Here is a 21,383-nt window from a genome sequence, read left to right on the forward strand (position 1 = left end):
CATAATAAATCACTGCCTAACTTTATATAAAGTTAGTTATTTTTATATATTTTGTTTGATCCTCTCAACAACTTTGAGAAGTAAGGCAAGTATAATTAGAGTCATTTTGTATATCAGGAAAATGAAGTTCAGAGATATTAAATGATTACTCAAAGCAAGGCATCATACTCAAAAGTCTTTCCAGGATAGCAGAGAACTGCCCTGGAGAAAAGGCTTTACAAATGGCATGTGTCAGATTGTTTGCAAATTGTTAGTTCTGAAGATGGTACAGTTTTCTTGCTTTAAAAGGTTACTGTTATTTTGTTTGCTTTTAAAAGCAATACACTGAACTATAGAAAATTTGAAACATATGAATCTCTTTGTGCTTGTTTCCTCCTCTATAAATACGGGTAATAGGAATTTCTACCTTATCATGTTGTTTGTAGGTTAAAAGAAATAATACATGTAAAACACTTGGGACTGTGCCTGGTTTATAACAAGAGCTCAATACTAGTTATTGTTATAATTTAAATTATTATGAAAAAGGAAAAAAATTGTAACTCCAGCACCTATAATTTCGGTACATTTTCTTCTAGTGTCTAATAAGTGCAATTTTTGCACCACTGTTTCCCATTGTAAGAATGACATTAGGTTGGATGGCTTCCTAAAAACAGCATTCACTATTAGTCATTTCTTGGTTCTCAAAGTTTGCTATCTTTTCTCCCTGTACATCAAAATATACTACATCTCAGACACTGTAAAAAAGAATTTTAATTCACACACAATCAAATTTGAAGCCCACTGTTTCATATTCACTTTAGCAGAGAACATTCTAGTCTCTAGTAATATTGTTAAATATTTTTAGTCCATATTCTTGTTCATTATGCTTACTAAAGAAAAAATTAGTCAAAAAAATCACATAATTTAGTTTCTACTTTCATTAGGAAGCATCAAATTGTTCAGTAAAACTCATCTAGTGTCATAGCCTTTTTAGAATTAGTCATAGGTCCAAAAGAACAAATAGTTGCTATAAACCTAGACTGATTTTGTGAATAAACACTAAATATTCTCAAACATGTCTTCTTTTGTGTTTATGAGACAAGATTTTTTAAAAGTACTTTTTGAAAATATTTTTAAAAACTGACAATATTGAGATCTTTATAATTTTCACAAAATTTGCAGGAGTGGGTGTCCTACCTGTTACTTCCATCCTCATTTCTCTCAGCCTCATGGCTGTGAAATTTATTTCATTTACATATCTCAATCACAGAGATTAATTAAGCATAATCCTAGCATGTAAAAAGTGGCTAACCTAATGATAATGCATTAGTCACAAATAAGAAAAAAGAGGTAATTGGGGGTGTCAAATAATTCCCCTCAAATATTTTGGTAATTATTTGACTTTGATTTAGAGGAAGTAGTAGATTCAAATGGCCCTAATTCTTCATCATCCCTTTCCTGCGTCAATATTGTTTGCCATGTAACTTTACAGTTCCTTCCACAAAAGGCAGAGTATACTTTCTGCCCCCTTGTCTCTGGACTTGAATGTGTGGCTTACTTTGGTCCATAAAATGTGGGCTGAAATGAGCATGTGCCAGTTCTAAGCCTAGGCTTTAAGAGGAACTGGTGTTTCTGCTTGCCCTCTTGTACTCTTACCATAGCTTTAGAAGTGCATGACCTGGACAGACACAAGATGGCAGACAGTGTGGAACTAAAGCAAATGGTTATGAGCCTTAGAGTTTCTGAACTCCAAGTACCATTGCACTATGCTGGGAGAAACAAGCATGGACACAAACACAGACTTTTCACAAAAGCCCTGCATTTGCTAAAGGCTGGCTGTAGTCTTGCTGTACAAATGAAAATCAAAGAACTCAAGAGGTGGCAGTTCCCCCAGAAAATCACGATGACTGCAGACTTGTCCATCCCCAATGTACATTCAAGTCCTATGCCAGCAACTTTTATCTCCATCTACCATTCTACAACTCACTTATGATGGTCACCCTGCATCATCACTGGTATTCTCTGTTTCTCTTCTGGGACCTAAATATGAAATGGAACTTCTACATCTTACAGCAGCTTTTTACCCAGTCCATCTGGGTATAAAACTTCAAAAATTACCATTTTATGATTTACTGGATGAACTGATGAAAACCACCCATCTAGCATCAGAATATTTCTGGGGCCAAATGTGACTTCACAGTGCAGTTCCAGTTAAGAGTTTTCTTTTATCAGAAACCAGTTGTCCACAAGAAGATCACTTCCCTCCCAATCTTTGTGTGAAAGTGAATACAAAACCTTGCAGCCTTCTCAGGTACCTTCCACCTATGAAAATGGTGTGGAACCAAAGCGACCCACCCAACCAACTGATATCCCTTCACTTGTCCGACTATCCACAACAATTCCAAGCATCATTGTTGTTTCTTGGACTGCAGATATTGGAAGAAACTATTTCATTGCAGTATATCTTGTAAAGCAGCTGTCCTCAACAGTTCTTCAGAGGTTATGAGTAAAGAAAATAAGGAATCCAGATCATTCTAGAGCTTTAATTAAAGAGAAATTGACTGTGGATCCAGACAGTAAAATAGCCCCAACCAGCCTAAGGGTTTCCCTACTCTGTCCACTTGGTAAAATGAGGCTGACAATTCCATGTCGGGCCCTTACATGTGCTCATCTGCAGTGTTTTTTGATGTAACTTTTTATATTCAGATGAATGAGAAAAAACCAAACTGGGCTTGTCCTGTCTGTAATAAGAAGGCTCTGTATGAACACCTTATTGATGGATTGTTTATGGAGATCCTAAAGTACTGTACAGACTGTAATGAAATGCAGTTTAAGGAGGATGGCTCTTGGGCACTGATGAGATCAAAAAAAGGAAGGACAGGAAGTTTCTGCCTCTTCCAATGGAGTTGATAGATGCTTCAGCTCCACACTGGAGCATCTGGTGGCTTCTCACCACCCGTCCTCAAATAAAAACAAGAAAGTACAAGTGACTGACCTAACCATAGACAGTTCATCTGATGAAGAGGAAGATGTGGAATATACTATAAAGCATATGTACTTCACAGGGCCTGGTTTTCCAGAGCCTTGCAGTTTCAAATATTGACCTTGCAAGGACAGGAAATTTTCCTCAGGCTATAAGTCTCTGTTGCAAGATAAGAATTGTGGCACAGCAGGTTGCTGGCTCAAGGACAGAATAGTTACTGATTGTTACATAAAGATACTGAGAAATTGCTGTAAGAAGGAATATTTGCTAAGATCAAGCTTGTGTTGATAAGATCACTTAATTGTCTACCGGAATGTCATCTGGCTTGTTTCACTCAAAGTTACCAGCCTATACTGTTAAACAATAACCCCACCTTTGTTCTCTTCCTGTAACTTCCTGGTCTGGAAAATAAATGCAGGAAGAGAACCCCAATTTGGCATTAATTTCCCAAGGAAGGGATCCCTCTTGCTTGAGGATTCCAGTGGGAGATTAACCACTTCGGGGCCTCTCACTGCTCAGAGGAGATGGGCTTTGAGTAATCCTTTGCATCTGCGTCACCCAGGGGAAGTTGGGTGACAAATCCATGGGGGGCAAAGCAACACAAAGCAACAAGAAGAGCCATCTGCCAAGAGGACCTGTCCTACCCCAACACCCACATCACCACTAACTGATAAAGGCATTTTAAGTCTTCCACATCAAGCATCCCCAGTATCCCACACCCCAACCCTTCCAGCTGTAGACACAGGCTACATTAACATCTCCCTTATCCAAGACTACAGGGATCCTTTCCACATGACACCCATGCCTTATGACTTACAAGGACTAGATTTCTTTCCACTCTTATCAGGAGACAATCAGCATTACAACACCTCCTTGCTTGCTGCTGCAGCAGCAGAAACAGCAGTTTCAGATGATTAAAACATCCTACACTCTTCTCGTCTATTCCCCCTTCACAAATGTTTCTCAACCAGTTAAGCACAGGAGGCAGTACTTCTCTGCCAACCACCAATAAAGCCATAGTGGAAATAACAACAGCCTGGTATCCTCCAACAGCCTAAGAGAGAGCCACAGCCATACCATCACAAACAGGAGCAGAACAGACACAGCATCCTTCTTTGGCTTTATACCAGTCATCATTTCATTGGACTGATTCCCTTGTCCCTGATGCTCCCATCCCTGTCCCAGATTAAATGAACTTGGCAGAAAGAAGAGAACTTTGTGCTCCGTTTTACCTTATTCTGTTTAGAAAAGTACACAAGTGTACTTTTGTACACTTGTTTACAAAAAAAGGAAAGAAAAGAAAAGACAAACACCCACAAATCACCTTCAGTTCATTTTTTCTGGATCCTGAAAAATTTTCATCATTCGTCCTGGTTTTGGTTATATTTTACTTCAATGGCATTATTTTATTTTCAATAACAGAAAAGGAATAACACATATGAAGTTTTAAATTGTGGGGGTGGGTGGGGAAGGAAAGTTTAATTTTCATTTTCTAAAAATGACAGATGGATTTTGCTTGTGTGTGTACGTGCATATTTTATCCAGCCTTAAGTTATAAATCTCATCTGTTCCACTGCATTCCCTATATACTTTCAAGACATAGCTGTGGGTATGGATGTTCAGTGTGTGTCTTTGAGTATTTTTCTGTCATTACTGTTCTCTCTCCTCCTATGTTTGCATTCACCTAATGTATCAGTTGCCTGCTTCTTTCAAAGTGCTTTGAAGCTCTTGAACTCACATGTGAGCATCTTTATCAACTATTCCAATTGCATGTTCTCCATCAAATATTCTCTCTTATTTGCTATAATACCCCCTGAGAATATGTTTTAGAGCTATTGGAGAAAAGCTGTCTCGGTAAGGAGAAGGCTTAGTAGACCTGTGAATAAGACACTTTTGTCTACTTCTTTATTTTCAATCTGGATTGCAGTATTGTGTATTTATTTTTTTTATTTTTTTGAATTTTTATTTGTGTGTGTGTGTGTGTGTGTGTGTGTCTTTCTTTTTATTTTATTTTCTATTTTTTTTAAATTTTATTTTGCCGATATACATTGTGGCTGATTATTGCTCCCCATCACCAAAACATTCCTCCCTCCTCCCTCCCCCCCAACAATGTCCTTTCTGTTTGCTTGTCGTATCAACTTCAAGTAATTGTGGTTGTTATATCTTCTTCCCCCACCCCCCGTTTTGTTTTTGTTTTTTTTGCTGTGTGTGTGTGAATTTATATATTAATTTTTAGCTCCCACCAATAAGTGAGAACATGTGGTATTTCTCTTTCTGTGCCTGACTTGTTTCACTTAATATAATTCTCTCAAGGTCCATCCATGTTGTTGCAAATGGCAGTATTTCATTTCTTTTTATATCTGAGTAGTATTCCATTGTGTAGATGTACCACATTTTCCGTATCCACTCATCTGATGATGGACATTTGGGCTGGTTCCAACTCTTGGCTATTGTAAAGAGTGCTGCGATGAACATTGGGGAACAGGTATACCTTCGACTTGATGATTTCCATTCCTCTGGGTATATTCCCAACAGTGGGATAGCTGGGTCGTATGGTAGATCTATCTGCAATTGTTTGAGGAACCTCCATACCATTTTCCATAGAGGCTGCACCATTTTGCAGTCCCACCAACAATGGATGAGAGATCCTTTTTCTCCGCAACCTCGCCAGCATTTATTGTTCAGGGTCTTCTGGATTTTAGCCATCCTAACTGGGGTTAGATGGTATCTCAGTGTGGTTTTGATTTGCATTTCCTGGATGCAGAGTGATGTTGAGCATTTTTTCATATGTCTGTTGGCCATTTGGATATCTTCCTTAGAGAAATGCCTATTTAGCTCTTTTGCCCATTTTTTAATTGGGTTGCTTGTTTTCTTCTTGTAAAGTTGTTTGAGTTCCTTATATATACTGGATATTAATCCTTTGTCAGATGTATATTTTACAAACATTTTCTCCCACTCTGTTGGTTGTCTTTTAACTCTGTTAATTGTTTCTTTTGCTGTGCAGAAGATTTTTAGTTTGATATAATCCCATTTGTTTATTTTTCCTTTGGTTGCCCGTGCTTTTGGGGTCGTATTCATGAAGTCTGTGTCCAGTCCTATTTCCTGAAGTGTTTCTCCTATGTTTTCTTTAAGAAGTTTTATTGTTTCAAGGTGTATATTTAAATCCTTAATCCATTTTGAGTTGATTTTAGTATACGGTGAGAGGTATGGATCTAGTTTCATTCTCCTGCATATGGATATCCAGTTATCCCAGCACCATTTGCTGAAGAGGCAGTCCCTTCCCCAGTGAATAGGCTTGGTGCCTTTGTCAAAGATCAGATGGCAGCAAGTGTGTGGGTTGATTTCTGGATTCTCTATTCTATTCCATTGGTCAGTGTGTCTGTTTTTATGCCAGTACCATACTGTTTTGGTTATTATAGCTTTGTACTATAGCTTAAAGTCAGGTAGTGTTATGCCTCCAGCTTTATTTTCTTTGCTCAGCATTGCTTTGGCGATGCGTGGTCTTTTATTGTTCCATATAAATGACTGGATAGTTTTTTCCATTTCTGAGAAAAATGTCTTTGGAATTTTGATGGGGATTGCATTGAATTTGTATATCACTTTGGGTAGTATGGACATTTTCACTATGTTGATTCTTCCAATCCAAGAGCATGGGATATCTTTCCATCTTCTTGTATCCTCTCTAATTTCTCTCAGCAGTGGTTTGTAGTTCTCATTATAGAGATTTTTCACCTCCTTGGTAAACTCAATTCCTAAGTATTTTATTTTTGGGTGGCTATTGTAAATGGCCAGGCTTTCTTGATTTCTCGTTCTGCATGTTCACTATTGGAGAAAAGAAATGCTACTGATTTTTGTGTGTTGATTTTGTATCCTGCTACTGTGCTGAAATCATTTATCAATTCAGCAGTTTTTTTGTAGAGGTTTTAGGCTGTTCGATATATAGGATCATGTCATCTGCAAACAGGGACAGTTTGACTTCATCTTTTCCAATCTGGATGACCTTTATTTCCTTCTCTTCTCTGATTGCTCTCGCTAGTACTTCCAACACTATGTTGAATAGGAGTGGTGAGAGTGGGCATCCTTGTCTAGTGCCTGTTCTTAAAGGAAAAGCTGAAAGCTTTTCCCCATTCAGGATGCTATTGGCAGTGGGTTTGGCATATATGGCTTTAATTATGTTGAGATACTTTCCCTCTATATCAAACTTATAGAGGGTCTTTGTCATGAATGAGTGCTGAATTTTATCAAATGCTTTTTCAGCATCTATGGAGATGATCATATGGTCCTTGTGTTTGAGTTTATTAATATGGTGTATCACATTTATTGATTTGCGTATGTTGAACCAACCTTGCATCCCTGGGATGAATCCCACTTGATCGTGGTGAATAATTTTACGTATGTGTTGCTGTTTGCTAGTATTTTAGTGAGGATTTTTGCATCTATATTCATCAAGGATATCGGCCTGTAGTTTTCCTTTTTGGTTATATCTTTACCTGGTTTTGGTATCAGGATGATGTTTGCTTCATAGAATGAGTTTGGGAGATTTGCGTCCGTTTCAATCTTTTGGCATAGTTTGTAAAGAATCGGTGTCAATTCCTCTTTGAATGTTTGGTAAAATTCTGCTGTGAATCCATCTGGACCTGGGCTTTTCTTTGTTGGGAGCCTTCTGATAACAGCTTCAATCTCCCTTATTGTTATTGGTCTGTTCAAATTTTCTCCGTCTTCATGGTTCAGTTTTCGGAGCTCGTGTGTGTCCAGAAACTTATCCATTTCCTCCAGATTTTCAAATTTGTTGGCGTATAGTTGTTTATAGTAGTCTCGAATGATTCCTTGTATTTCAGATGAATCAGTTGTAATATCGCCTTCTTCATTTCTAATTTTTGTTATTTGAGTCTTCTCTCTTCTTTTTTTTGTTAGCCATGCTACTGGTTTGTCAATTTTATTTATCTTTTCAAAAAACCAACTTTTTGATTCATTGATCTTTTGAATTGTTTTTTGGGTTTCAATTTCATTCAGTTCTTCTCTGATCTTAAAGATTTCTTTCTGTCTGCTAACTTTAGGTTTGGATTGTTCTTGTTTTTCTAGTTCTTTAAGGGGAAGTGTTAGGTTGTTCACTTGCCATCTTTCCATTCTTCTGAAGTGAGCATTTAATGCAATAAATTTCCCCCTTAATAAAGCTTTTGCAGTATCCCACAGGTTTTGGAATGATGTATCATTGTTTTCATTAGTTTCAATAAATTTTTTGATTTCCTGCTTGATTTCTTCTTGGACACATATGTCATTAAGTAGAATGCTGTTTAATTTCCATGTGTTTGTATAGTTTCCAGAGTTTCATTTGTTATTAATTTTTAGTTTTAATCCATTGTGGTCTGAGAAGATACATGGGATAATTCCAATTTTTTTGAATTTATTGAGACTTGATTTGTGACCTAATATGTGATCTATCCTGGAGAATGATCCATGTGCTGATGAGAAGAATGAATATTCTGAGGATGTTGGATGGAATGTTCTGTAGATATCTGACAATTCCAATTGGTCTAGAGTCTTGTTTATTTTGTTTTTATTTTTATTTTTTATTTTTATTTTTATCTATTTTTTTTAAAATTTTATTTTGTCGATATACATTGTGGCTGATTATTGCTCCCCATCACCAAAACCTCCCTCCCTCCTCCCTCCCCCCTGCCCCCCAAAAATGTCCTTTATTTTTGCTTGTCGTATGAACTTCAAGTAATTGTGGTTGTTTTATCTTCTTCCCCCCCCCCGGTTTTTTTTTTCTTTTGTGTGTGTGTGTGTGTGTGTGTGTGTGTGTGTGTGTATGTCTGTGTGTGTGTGAATTTATATATTAATTTTTAGCTCCCACCAATAAGTGAGAACATGTGGTATTTCTCTTTCTGTGCCTGACTTGTTTCACTTAATATAATTCTCTCAAGGTCCATCCATGTTGTTGCAAATGGCAGTATTTCATTCGTTTTTATAGCTGAGTAGTATTCCATTGCGTAGATGTACCACATTTTCCATATCCACTCATCAGATGATGGACATTTGGGCTGGTTCCAACTCTTGGCTATTGTAAAGAATGCTGCGATAGAGTCTTGTTTAGATCTTGTGTTTCTCTACTGATTCTTTGCCTAGATGATCTGTCTAATATTGACAGTGGGGTGTTCAGGTCCCCTGCTATTATGGTATTAGTGTCTATTTCCTTCTTTAGGTCTAATAGAGTTTGTTTTATAAATCTGGCTGCTCCAACATTGGGTGTGTACATTTTTATGATTGTTATGTCTTCTTGATGGATCAGTCCTTTTATCATTAAGTAGTGTCCCTCATTGTCTCTTTTTATGGTTTTTAGTTTAAAGTCTATTTTGTCAGATATAAGAATAGCCACTCCAGCTCGTTTTTCTTTTCTGTTTGCATGGTAAATCTTTTTCCATCCTTTCACTCTTAATCTACGTGAATCTTTATGAGTGCGGTGGGTCTCTTGTAGGCAGCATATAGTTGGGTCCTCCTTTTTGATCCAGTCAGCCAGTCTGTGTCTTTTGATTGGGGAATTTAAGCCTTTTACATTAAGAGTTGTTATTGAAAGGTGTTGATTTATTCCTAGCATTTTATTGGTTGTTTGGTTGTCTTAGGTGTCTTTTGTTCCTTGCTTTCTATTACTGTTTGGTTTCTTTGTTTGTTGGTTCCTTAGGTTGTAGATAGCGTTTTTGTTTGCTTGTTTTCTCTTCATGAATGCCATTGTTATTATACTAGTGGGTATTGATTTTTCTTGGGTTTTTATGGCAGTGGTAGTTATTTTTCAGGAACCAAACCCAGTACTCCCTTGAGGATTTCTTGTAAGGGTGGTCGTGTGGTGGTGAACTCCCACAGTTTTTGTTTGTCTGAGAAATATACTATTTGCCCCTCATTTCGGAAGGATAGCCTTGCAGGGTAGAGTATTCTTGGCTGGCAATCTTTGTCTTTTAGTATTTTGAATATATCATCCCATTCCTTTCTAGCTTTTAGGGTTTGTGATGAAAGGTCTGCTGTTAGCCTGATTGGGGTTCCCTTATAGGTGATTTGACGCTTCTCTCTTGCAGCTTTTAAGATTCTCTCTTTGTCTCTGAGTTTTGCCAATTTGACTATAACATATCTTGGAGAAGGCCTTTTTGGGTTGAATACGTTTGGAGATCGTTGAGCTTCCTGGATCTGAAGATCTGTGATTTTTCCTATACCTGGGAAGTTTTCTGCCACTATTTTGTTGAATATGTTTTCAATGGAATCTCCATTTTCCTCCCCTTCTGGAATACCCATGACTCGGATATTTGAGTGCGTAAAGTTGTCTGATATCTCTCTCAGATTTTCTTCAATGTCTTTGATTCTTTTTTCTTTCTTTTTGTCTGCTTGTGTTATTTCAAACAGCCCATCTTCAAGTTCAGAGGTTCTCTCTTCAACTTCGACAAGCCTGCTGGTTAAACTCTCCATTGTGTTTTTTATTTCACTGAATAACTTCTTCAGTTCAGCAAGGTCTGCTATATTTTTTTTCAGGACATTGATTTCCTTGTACATTTCCTGTTTCTGGTCCTGTATACTTTTCCTCATTTCATCATGATGTCTAGCTGAGTTTTCTTATATCTCATTCAGTTTCCTTAGAATTATCACTGGAAATTCCTTGTCAGTTATTTCAAGGGCTTCTTGTTCTATAGGATCTAGAGTTTGAGATTTATTAACTTTTGGTGGTGTACTTTCTCGATTTTTTGTATTTCTGGTATCTTTTTTTGATGTTTATTCATTGTGGCAGGTGGTTTCACAGCCCACTGGTTTGAGACTAATGACTAACTAGGATGTTGCTGTGGTTGCCAATTTTGTATGGCTACCTCCGTGACTGCTCAGTTGGCCACTAGTTCCTTGTGTGTATGGTTGCCTCAGGTCTTGGGCCTCTCCGTGGAGCCACCTTTCTGGTCAGCTTGGACTCTGCTGGGCTGGTTGATCACATACCACAGGGTGTGTGATCTCTGTTGAGCTTTCACTTCCTGTGCAGGACTTCTCCCTGTTCTGTGTGCTCTGGCCCAGGCTGTTGGATCGTGCAGTGGCGACCCCACAGGGTGTGTGGTTTCTGTCGAGTCTCTGCCTCCCTGGCCGCACGTCTCACCACTCTGTGTGCACTGTGCTGGGCTGGGACGTGTCTTCTGCAACCCTCATCTATCAGCTGGGCCTTCAAGACCCTGCTCGGCACCGCCTCACCCAGGAAGTCTACCAGGTTTCTGCTACTAGGCAGAGACGACCGGTCGCTCTGGGTGCCTTTGTAGCACTTTGTAGATCTTTCTCTGGACTTGTTCACCTTTGTATCCCCCCGGCATGGACCGAATCATGCGCCCGCCTGCCCCCAGCTCTCCGGCAGGTTCAAGCGGACCTGGGAACTCTCTTACCACACTATTCCCAACCAGAAATTGGTTAGGCTTTTTTCTGAACTGGTGGCCGCAGAGATGGTATCTGCCTCCCAGTAACAGGAAGTTTACCGGGGGCCGGAGTCCAGGGTGTGGTGGAGTGACAGTCTGCCCCGCCCGTACTTCCTTGCCCTCCCGACACTGGCCGGGGACACCCCACGCCACCAGCCCCGCCAGAGAACCACGGGGGGAGTGGGAGGGGAGGCCGGCCTGCCGGCTCCGGAAAGCCCCACGCCGGGGCAAGCAAGTGGGTAGGCTCAGTGAGGGGCCGAGCCGGGCGGAGCTGCCAGCACCTGGGAAAATGGAGGCAGCCTCGGGGCGGTGAGTGACCCGGTGATGCAGGCGGAAGCCGGGTAGGCGTCAGTACCCCGAGCAGGGCTGGGCCAGGTGTCACTCACAGGGCTGTGCCAGGTCAGGCGCTCACTCTCTGCCTCTGGTTTGTCGCCTTCCCCGTTCTCGGCCGCTGCCGCCTCGGGCTGTTCAGTCGGTCCCGCGGCGCAGCTCGGGCGCTCCCAGGAATCTTCTTTTATGCCGGCCTGAAACCTCGAATCATGAATAGGGCCACTGGCCGCCTTCAGCGCGGCCCCGGCCTCCGGGATCCTGTCTGCATCCACAGCAGCCCTGGCACCGTGTTCCCTGTTTAGAGACTCGCTTTTGCAGCTAAGAAAAAGTTCTTTTCCTTCTCCACACCTCAAAGCTGTTGCCTGTAAATGAGGCAGCCTCTCCTGCCAGGGGCAAAGTGGCGGTCAGCCCCCATGACTGGCCAGCAGCAGCGGTCCTCCCTTAAGAGATAGTGAGAGGAAGGTTCACAAGTTTCCCGGCTGCCTGAGGCCCAGTGGCCGCCTTTTCCACCTCAGCTACTCTGCACCAACCACTGCAGCCACTGCCATCTTGAAACTCCAGTATTGTGTATTTAAACCAAGACTGTGAATACCTGCTTTTCTGGTCACAGGGTAACACGTTTTCATGTAAGATCTCCATGCCAAAGTAGGAGTGCCTTGGAAAGCCCTGTTGAGTGTCTTATGCAGCTAAAAGAGGTAAAGTTACATCACCTCAGAAAGAAAAATAGATGGCCAATTATCCTAAAGTAAATTCTGTTTGGAAAATACAATGCACTATACGTGTCAAATCTATAGAAATCTACTATTTGATAAGAAGTTGAAATTCAAAATGGGTTGGATCCTTAGTCATTTTTACTCTCTGGTTCTGAGTGTACTTATTTTCTTAGCCTGCCTACCTTATTTATTTTTTTCTTCACCATTTGGCAACAAGCATAACATAGAAAAGTCATTTTTTTTAGAATTTATGGATCAGTCTAATCTACTCATATTAATAACGGAACATGTAAATATACTGAAAACTGTTTTTCAGGAGATGAGTCAGGGTTGAAGGGAAGGGAAAAGTGGTTCTACTTGTATTCCAAAATTCACATCAGAGAAAGTATTATGTTCTCAGGTGTGGAAAATATTTTTTAGTTGATTGAGAGTGCAGGTGTAATAGAAAAGATAAAGAAGGGGCATAATGATTGCTAGTTCTGCAGACTGGATTTTTATATCACAACTGTTAATGTGTTCTCAGAGTTGATGAAGGACCACCTTTGTGTATAAACTTGTCATTTTAAGTGTTGCATTGGTAACAAAATGACCTACTTTAATCCAGGTAGAATTCAGTTCTATGATAAAAATTAATGGTTCACATGACTATGTGGCATCTAAAAATAATGTTTTCATAGCATCTCTCATATAGTATATATATGTATCCATAAAGGAGTGTGTGAGAATAACAAATGACTTAAATCGTCTTCCCCTTTGCATGTGTATTCCATACATAAGTGGCTGAATATAGTCACAGATCAATTTGCAATAAAAAAAACAGATATTAATTGTCAGTTCAAATAGGAAATAGTTAAATTTTTTAATGAATCTGGTGTTATGGTGAATAAACACTTTAAGAACTCTCACTGCCATATTAATTTAGGCATTCCCTAAAAGGGAATGAGGCTCACTACCCCAGTCCATTCCCCACACCTCTCAGCTGGCTGAAAGATGGTGATAACTGAAAAGTTCCTTTGCACCTAGAGATGGATGAGGGGGCATATCCTAAGTAAGTCTTTGGTCTGCCTACCTGTACACTGTTAGGTGATCAAGTCAGCATATTTTGGAGTCTCCTTACACAGTAGTTTAGCTTAAAACCTAGTCTCTTCATTTTATATATCTGAAAAGAGCATAGACTCAGGAGGACACTTTGCCTTGATAAGCCCTTACCTTCCAGGAAATCCAGTGACCAAACCATCAAAACCAATTATTCCCAGCCAAATTCCTGCTTATTGCAATTTAATACAGTTTCTTTTTGCTCCACTTTGTTACATTACCCTTAAAGAATCTTTTGTATATTTGAAGACAGATATTTAATCACAACATCTTCTCCGTTCCCCGGTGAGGAACTGTAGTGTTTTTAATCTGTTCTCATGGGCCCATATTTCTTCCCTGTAATCAACAAGGTGGCTCTACTCTGAACTCTTGGATGTTTTTATCATGCTTGAAATACCACAGAACTGAAAACTGTACTCTGTCAAAGGGATAACCAATACTGAATATAGTCAAGGATCCTGCTTTCAAAGTTCTATTAATGTATTACAATATCGTGTTTTATTTTCTAATAACAGTAAAATATTATAATTAATCTTTACCTTGTGGCTTACTCCCAAATAGAAAACAGAAAACCCACGGAAAGGATCATGAGGAAAAAGAACATTTACAAGATTTTCAGGATTATTAACAGAATAGGAATAGGAAATAGTAAAAATAGTTTTAAGAAGAAAATACACCCCTGATTTTTTTTAATTTTGAAAAATGCTTGGGCTCACCAAATGCATAGATTCCACACAATCCATGGTAAAACAGCATAGCTCACAGTGTGAAACAGAAGAATTAGTAGCTCACAGGGAAGGCTTGTTGAAAGCAGCTGGGTGGGTGTTTCCACTCTGAGAAAACATCCAGTTCTTGACCATTCAACTACTGACAAACAACATGACAATGAAAACATATCCAACTGCTTTTGGTAAATAGTTTAAAATACACTTGCATATGATATCCATAAAGATAGAAATCTATTCCTTTTCATTAGATTACCAAGCCAAAAAGTAGCTACCCATATAAGAAAATAAAACTAGCAAAAAAGTCTTAGAGATAATTTTGTTAGTAGCTGAAATAACTAAATTAAAAGTGGTACAATATGTGCTGCTGCTAAAAGTAGCACATAAATAAAAGAATCTGTTTATATTGAGTGTGAACCTATAAATCCATAATTTAGAATATGTTGAACAATCTGAAAGAGACATAATCCTCTTTTTCTTAATGCAATGATTCAAAAAATTTTTTTAGCAGTTCAGTGTCCCAGAGTATCCAAAATAGCACATTTAAAAAATTTGAAATGTATTTTATAGTGTTGTCATTACTGTTGATTGTAGTCAATATATCAATAGTTTGTGACATATTTTGTTGGCTAGGGACATAAATAACTAGTAGGAGAATGCATTCTAATAGCTAACAGCAAATAAATTTTACTTCCGAAGACTTTTCATGACATTTAGAAAAATAAAGAAAGGTTCCACAATTAGACACAGAAAATGCCATCCATAAATGATGGGGTAGAACATGGGACTATGACTCAGGATATCAGAGTCCTTAGGCTCTTTCACTTACTGCATGACCCTGGACAAGTCCTTTGATACTTCTGTTGATTACAGTTTCTCCATGTATAAGATGGTTTGGATTGGTGATAATGGCAGTGCTGGTGAGAATAAAACAGATTTGTGCTTTCCAAACTAACTGAGGACCAGAGTTACTTGATTAAAAAGAGATTACTGAGCCCTGCTTCCAGGGCTAATGCAAATCTAATTCAATTCCAGGGTAAGGGCCTGGAACTTATATGTATTTTTTTTTAAAGCTTCCCAGGTTGTTAGAATTGATTAGCCAGTTTTGAGAATCACTGAACTAAACAATTTATCACATCCTTCCAGAAACATATGTGATATGTTTTTAAAAAAATACAAAATGAGTTCTAAACAAGGAAAGCTATGGAATAATACAAATTGGCAGTCACAGATTTCCAGTATTTTTTTTGGAGGGGGGTTGCTGACAACCTGAAATATAATGAAAAAATTTTAATGTGGTTTAAGCGCCTTAAATCATCTAGAATGAGGAGCAAATCATAAATAAAGCTAATGTTGTATGAAAAGAAAATATCTATTGCTTTACCATAAACATCTTGATTAATCATAGTATCACCACTGGCAGCTCCTAGAACTCCACTGAAGCCAAAACTCAGCCAGAAGACATTCCATCCAGTACGGAATATAAATTACCCACAGCCTCACCCCCAAAGGCTTGATTCCTGGTGTGACTTACAAATGCTGAAAGAATACTGAAAGAAGGCCAGGAATCATGAAATGGCAATACTAGCATTACTGAAGGACTCTACTTGACAAGAACAGAAGAATTAAAAGACAAAAAAAAAAAGGTCTCCCAAGTATTTTCTATACCATTTTCAAAGTTAATTTGATTATCTGGTTTAAATTAAAGAAACTATTGGAATGTGATGACCTTTTCTAGATCTGGTAATATTCAGGCGATGACTGTCTTTACCTTTGGACCTTTATTTTCTAGACTAATGGCTCACTTTTCTTCTTTTTTTAAAAATATGATTTGGAATACATATTCTTTGTGCCAATCACTTCAGTTGGATATGGAGATAGTAGATTTCTTTCCCCTTCATTCTCCATTTTTCAAAAGCATTTCCCTTGCTGAAATGCTTTTTGCCTTCCTTCAGCAAAGTACATGTAGGCACTTCTTACCTCAGAAATTCCAAATTCTATGGTGTTGCTTTTCTTTTTTTCTAAAGTCTCTAAATACACCACACATATGGATAGCTCGGAATTTTTTTGTGGTTTCATTCCCTTAATTTCTCCTCCACCCTTATTTTGTGCTGATTCTTAGTATAGAAGATACAATCAGATTGAATTACTAACTTTTCAAAAGCACATATGTTGTGGTGGAAGCAAGGAGGACGATAGGTGGCAAAGATCGTCAAAATTTTGGGTTATCAAATAAATTATTTATAGAGTGCCATTGATAAATTTGTATTCTTTCCTACACCAGGAACTAGATGAACTCTTCCACAAGTACCCACCTCGAATTCATGCCTACTTGGACTAACTGCCCCATTTTACTGGCCTGTTTTTGCTGTCAAGTCATTAGTTTGTCAGAGTTGAGTCTGACCCTTCTTTGGATCTGTAGACACAGCCTTCTCAATGCACTGTCAGTGGCATTTCACTGTAGTAGTTGCAATACAGGTATACGTGCTTGCTAAAGAGTCCAGAGCTACGTTTCACCATCTCAGGACAAAATTAAAAAAAGATAAATGACGTGACAAAAGTATAATAAGGGGTACAGGATGATCATAATATAAGATAGTAGGTGGTAAGCTACATCAACATTTAATTTTCTATGTTAAAAACCAAAGTGTGTAATTCTCTGACTGTCTAAAGGACACATGCATATAATCTTTGGCCTCTCCTCTCTTTAATACCTACATATACACATATCATACTCTACATGACATGGAAAAGAGAGAGAAATAATCAAGCCAGATACTTTGCACCAAACTACAGTCTCTTAGGAGTGGTTTTTCTTTAAACCACAGTATATGAAATGTATTAACCATCATTCAAAGCACAAAAACAACAAAGGAAAGGAAAACTTTCTCCATACAGCTGGAGTTTCAAACCCTAGACCTAAAGATTATTCTCTCAGGAAGGAAATAACTATGTTGTCAAAACTATGTTTATAACATATAATACACCTTTATTCACTGTCTTTCTACAGGAGCTCCAAAACAGCATGGTACTGGCATAAAAAGAGACTCTTGGACCAATGGAACAGAATAGAGAACCTAGAAATCAATCCACAGATTCACAACCAACTGATTTTTGACAAAGGCAACAAGAACATACATTGGGGAAAAGACTCCTTCTTCAATAAATGGTGCTAGGAAAACTGGACATCCACATGCAGAAGAATGAAACTAGACCTGCACCTCTCGCCATATACCAAAATCACTCAAAATGGATTAAAGACTTAAATATAAGATCTGAAACTATAAAACTACTAAAGGAAAACATTGGGGAAACAGTTCAGCAAATAGAACTGGGTAAAGACTTTATGAATAAGACCCCAAAAGCACAGGCAACAAAAGGAAACATAAATAAATGGGATTATATCAAACTAAAAAGCTTCTACAAGAGCTAAACATTTAACTATAAGTCAAAAATACAATAAAGTAAAATTATTTAAACAGAAAAAAATAAACTCAAAATCAAAACAAAATTCCAACAACACTACAGTCTTATTCTGGGTTAGATGAAGACTACCCTTCATAATATGTGTTAATATCCTACTTTTTGTTTTGAGTGTGCTGTCTTAGCATTAATTTGGATTATTAGTGAAAGACAAAATGGATTTATTTAAGGAATAGTTTAGTCTGGACTAAACTATTGGTTTAGTTTCTGGACTGGTTTCTTTTGTGGCTTCTTGTCCTCCCTGAAAATGCTCTAAGTCATCATTGTGAAATACAAATGTCAGTCATGCTGGCACTGCTCCGTTTTCATCCTCTCTACTGTTTTTATTCTCCCTCTTATTTTTATTTTAGAAGGTTTTTATTTTTTAATGAAATTATTGGCTTGTTTATATTAAAATGTACTAATCTTAGTTGATTAAATTGATACATCAATTTTTTCCTACTATAAAATACTAAAGCAAGATATTTGAGTAGTATTATTAGTGACCAAGTAATTGATTTCAATCGACCTTACTAATATTGATGAATTATTCAAAATATTGATATTCTATAGCATAAACCCCCCTTCCATTGCACATAAAGATATGAGGTAAATGATAGAAAATGCTATAGTTGTGATGTTGAAGATGAAAACAGAAAACATGCTAGAATAATCATTAACTAGTCTGATGACGATATAACTCTAAAGATGAGCTGACCTCACAGTTTACTTTTTAGTTTTTGATTTTACGTCTTTTAAGAGTGAAGACTTGGTGCCTTTGTCAAAGATCAGATGGCTGTAGGTGTATGGGTTGATTTCTGGGTTCTCAAAAAATGCTCAACATCACTTCGCATCTGGGAAATGCAAATCAAAACCACTTTGAGATACCATCTCACTCCAGTCAGGATGGCTAATATCCAAAAGACTGAGAATGATAAGTGCTGGAGAGGTTGTGGAGAAAAAGGAACTTGCGTACACTGTTGGAGAAAAAGGAACTTGCATACACTGTTGGTGGGACAGCAAAATGGTGCAGTCTTTATGGAAAATGGTATGGAGGTTCCTCAAAAAATTACAGATAGATCTACTGTATGATCCAGCTATTCCACTGCTGGGAATATACCCAGACGAATGGAAATCATCATGCCAAAGGGATACCTGTACCTCCAATATTTATTGCAACACTATATACAATAGCCAAGAGTTGGAACCAGCCTAAATGTCCATCATCTGATGAGTGGATAAGGAAACTGTGGTATATCTACACAATGGAATACTACTCAGCTATAAAAAAGAATGAAATACTGCCATTTGCAACAACATGGATGGACTTAGAGAAAATTATATTAAGTGAAACAAGTCAGGCACAGAAAGAGAAATACCACATGTTCTCTCTTATTTGTGGGAGCTAAAAATAAATAAACATACAAACAAAGGGGGGCAGGAGGAAGAAGACACAACAATCACAACAATTCCTTGAACTTGTTAAGACGAATGAACAGATATGATGTGGGGGGTGGAGAGAAAGAAGGGGAAAGAGGAATGAGTAAAAGGTCATGAAAATCAACTACATTGTATATTGAGAAGTTAAAATAAAAAAATAAAATGAAATAAAATTAGTTGGAAGTTCTCTAAAAAAATAAATATGTAAAATAAAAGTGAAGGAGTTTTACCAACAATTTTTTTATTTTAAAACTTTATGATATTTTTATATATTATAAACAATTACAAGTTAATAAAATTAACAAAATGATTATTATCGGTTCTCAGGAGACTCTTGTAAAAGTACTGAGGAGGAAGGATAACAAATGCAAAAAAAAACATATAAACTTCAAAGCAAGATTATACCAACTTACTAGTTATTCTAAGATTTTATTAGTTCCACAACAAAAATCGATAGAATTCTGACTGTTTAAAAACATAAAAGTAACTAATTAAAACTTAATATGTCTCTTTCATATTAAATAGCGCACAAACTATTAAATATATAACAGCCTTTTAAGTTGTAACTTTATCTTGGCAAGCAGAATATATACATTTTATTTTGGCAAGTAAAGGACATGAGGTAAGAGTGACTGATTAAGTCTAGCCAGCAACTTCACAGTTATTCCAAGCATTGCAATACATGGAATTTGGAGCCTCAACTGCGTAAATCAATGCTAAAATTAGTTGAGATGCTAAAATCTATTTATGTTTATATAGGTTTCACATAAAAATGTCATTAGAAATAACAAAAGAAAAGCACAGTCATAGACTTCTACTTTTTGGATTCTTGAATGTTTTCCATACCTAAGGACAACACAATTTGTATAGCTTTTTCCATGACTTCAACTATTACATGCTGATGATCCTCAAATTCCTATCTCCAGCCCAGACCTGTAACTTGAGTGTCAGTACTCTATCTGCAACTTCCAAGGGGTCCATCTCCATCTGAGGTCTCCACCAGCACCTTAAACTTGCACACATAATGTCTTGTATACTAAAATGTCTCGTATAACAAAATATTTATGTGCAAAACTGATCTCATTATCTTTCCCTTAAACTGGTCTATTCTTTATTGCTTTTTTATATTAATGGCTGCATCACTCACCTAGACACCCAAGGAATCCAGCTAGACTCATTCGTCCACTCTACCCTATTCCTCCTTCCATATTTAATAGCCTACTAAGTGTGCCAATCCTATTTCCTAAATATCTACTAAATCAAGCTTCTTTCATTCACCTCCACGGCCAGGTCCCTATCAATTTTCATCTTGGTTATTGCAACAGCTTTGTAACTAGTTTCCCTTTCTCAGTTTCCCCCCATTTCAATCCATCCTTCACAATGCCATCAAAGCAACTGAAGGGGCAAACCCCATGCACAAGTTTCCTCAAGTGCTCATCTTCAGGATTCAGAATGTCCTTTGTTACCTGTCATCTGTTTCCTTTTACATCTAATCCTTAAATGTCTTGTACACCAAAATACATTCTTTCGCACATGTTGTTCTCCTGACTGGAAAGCCATTAATTAATTAATTCATTTATTAAAAAAATATTTATTGTTAGTATGTACTAGACACTGTAAAGGACTTTGAAGACATAAAGAAATGAAAGACATGATCCATAGCTTCAATCAAGATCTCTCAGTGAACTTGCCACCATATTTCCCTTGTTTTGGTTTTGCATATAGGAAGTTTAAGATATCTATGGAGACTCCAGATAAACTCCTAACTCTTCATTTCCAAATAGCTTAAGAGACAACTTGACTCAGGATTTTCCTCAGCATTCCCATCCTTCTCTTTAGTGTAGTTGGGAACATCATCTCCTATGCACCCTGGAACCATGAAAATATTCCTATGACAACACTTTCATATCGTACTGTAATTCATGGCTTATTTGAGTTCTTCCCACTAGGCTGTGAGCTTTCTGAGATCAAGGGCTTTATTGTATCCCAAGAGTCTAGAACAATGCCTGATCTGTAGAAGATTTCACTCAGTAAATGGTCTTATTTCATGGCCACAATATGTCACATGACAACAGCCTCAAATTTTTATATTTATGCTGATTCTTCAAAGCAACAGCAATTTTTCAAGGTGAGAACACTATACCGAAAGTCTCTTTATACATACTTATTTGCTACAAAAAGATATGCATATGCTTTTTATTCATTTAAAGCAAACTTTGTCTCTCTC

General features: G+C 37.6%; 1 protein-coding gene and 1 pseudogene across 2 annotated transcripts in view; one reads left to right on the forward strand and one right to left on the reverse strand.

Annotated features, from left to right (window-relative positions):
- The window catches only part of ME1 (malic enzyme 1), a 186,059-nt gene that overhangs the window by 25,135 nt on the left and 139,541 nt on the right, over nucleotides 1-21,383 (reverse strand). The gene's annotated exons all lie outside the window — the stretch shown is intronic.
- On the forward strand, nucleotides 1,673-4,112 carry LOC134378665 (E3 SUMO-protein ligase PIAS1-like; annotated as a pseudogene).

Source organism: Cynocephalus volans, chromosome 5, assembly GCF_027409185.1.
Source record: "Cynocephalus volans isolate mCynVol1 chromosome 5, mCynVol1.pri, whole genome shotgun sequence".
In the NCBI taxonomy this organism is placed as follows: Eukaryota; Metazoa; Chordata; class Mammalia; order Dermoptera; family Cynocephalidae; genus Cynocephalus; species Cynocephalus volans.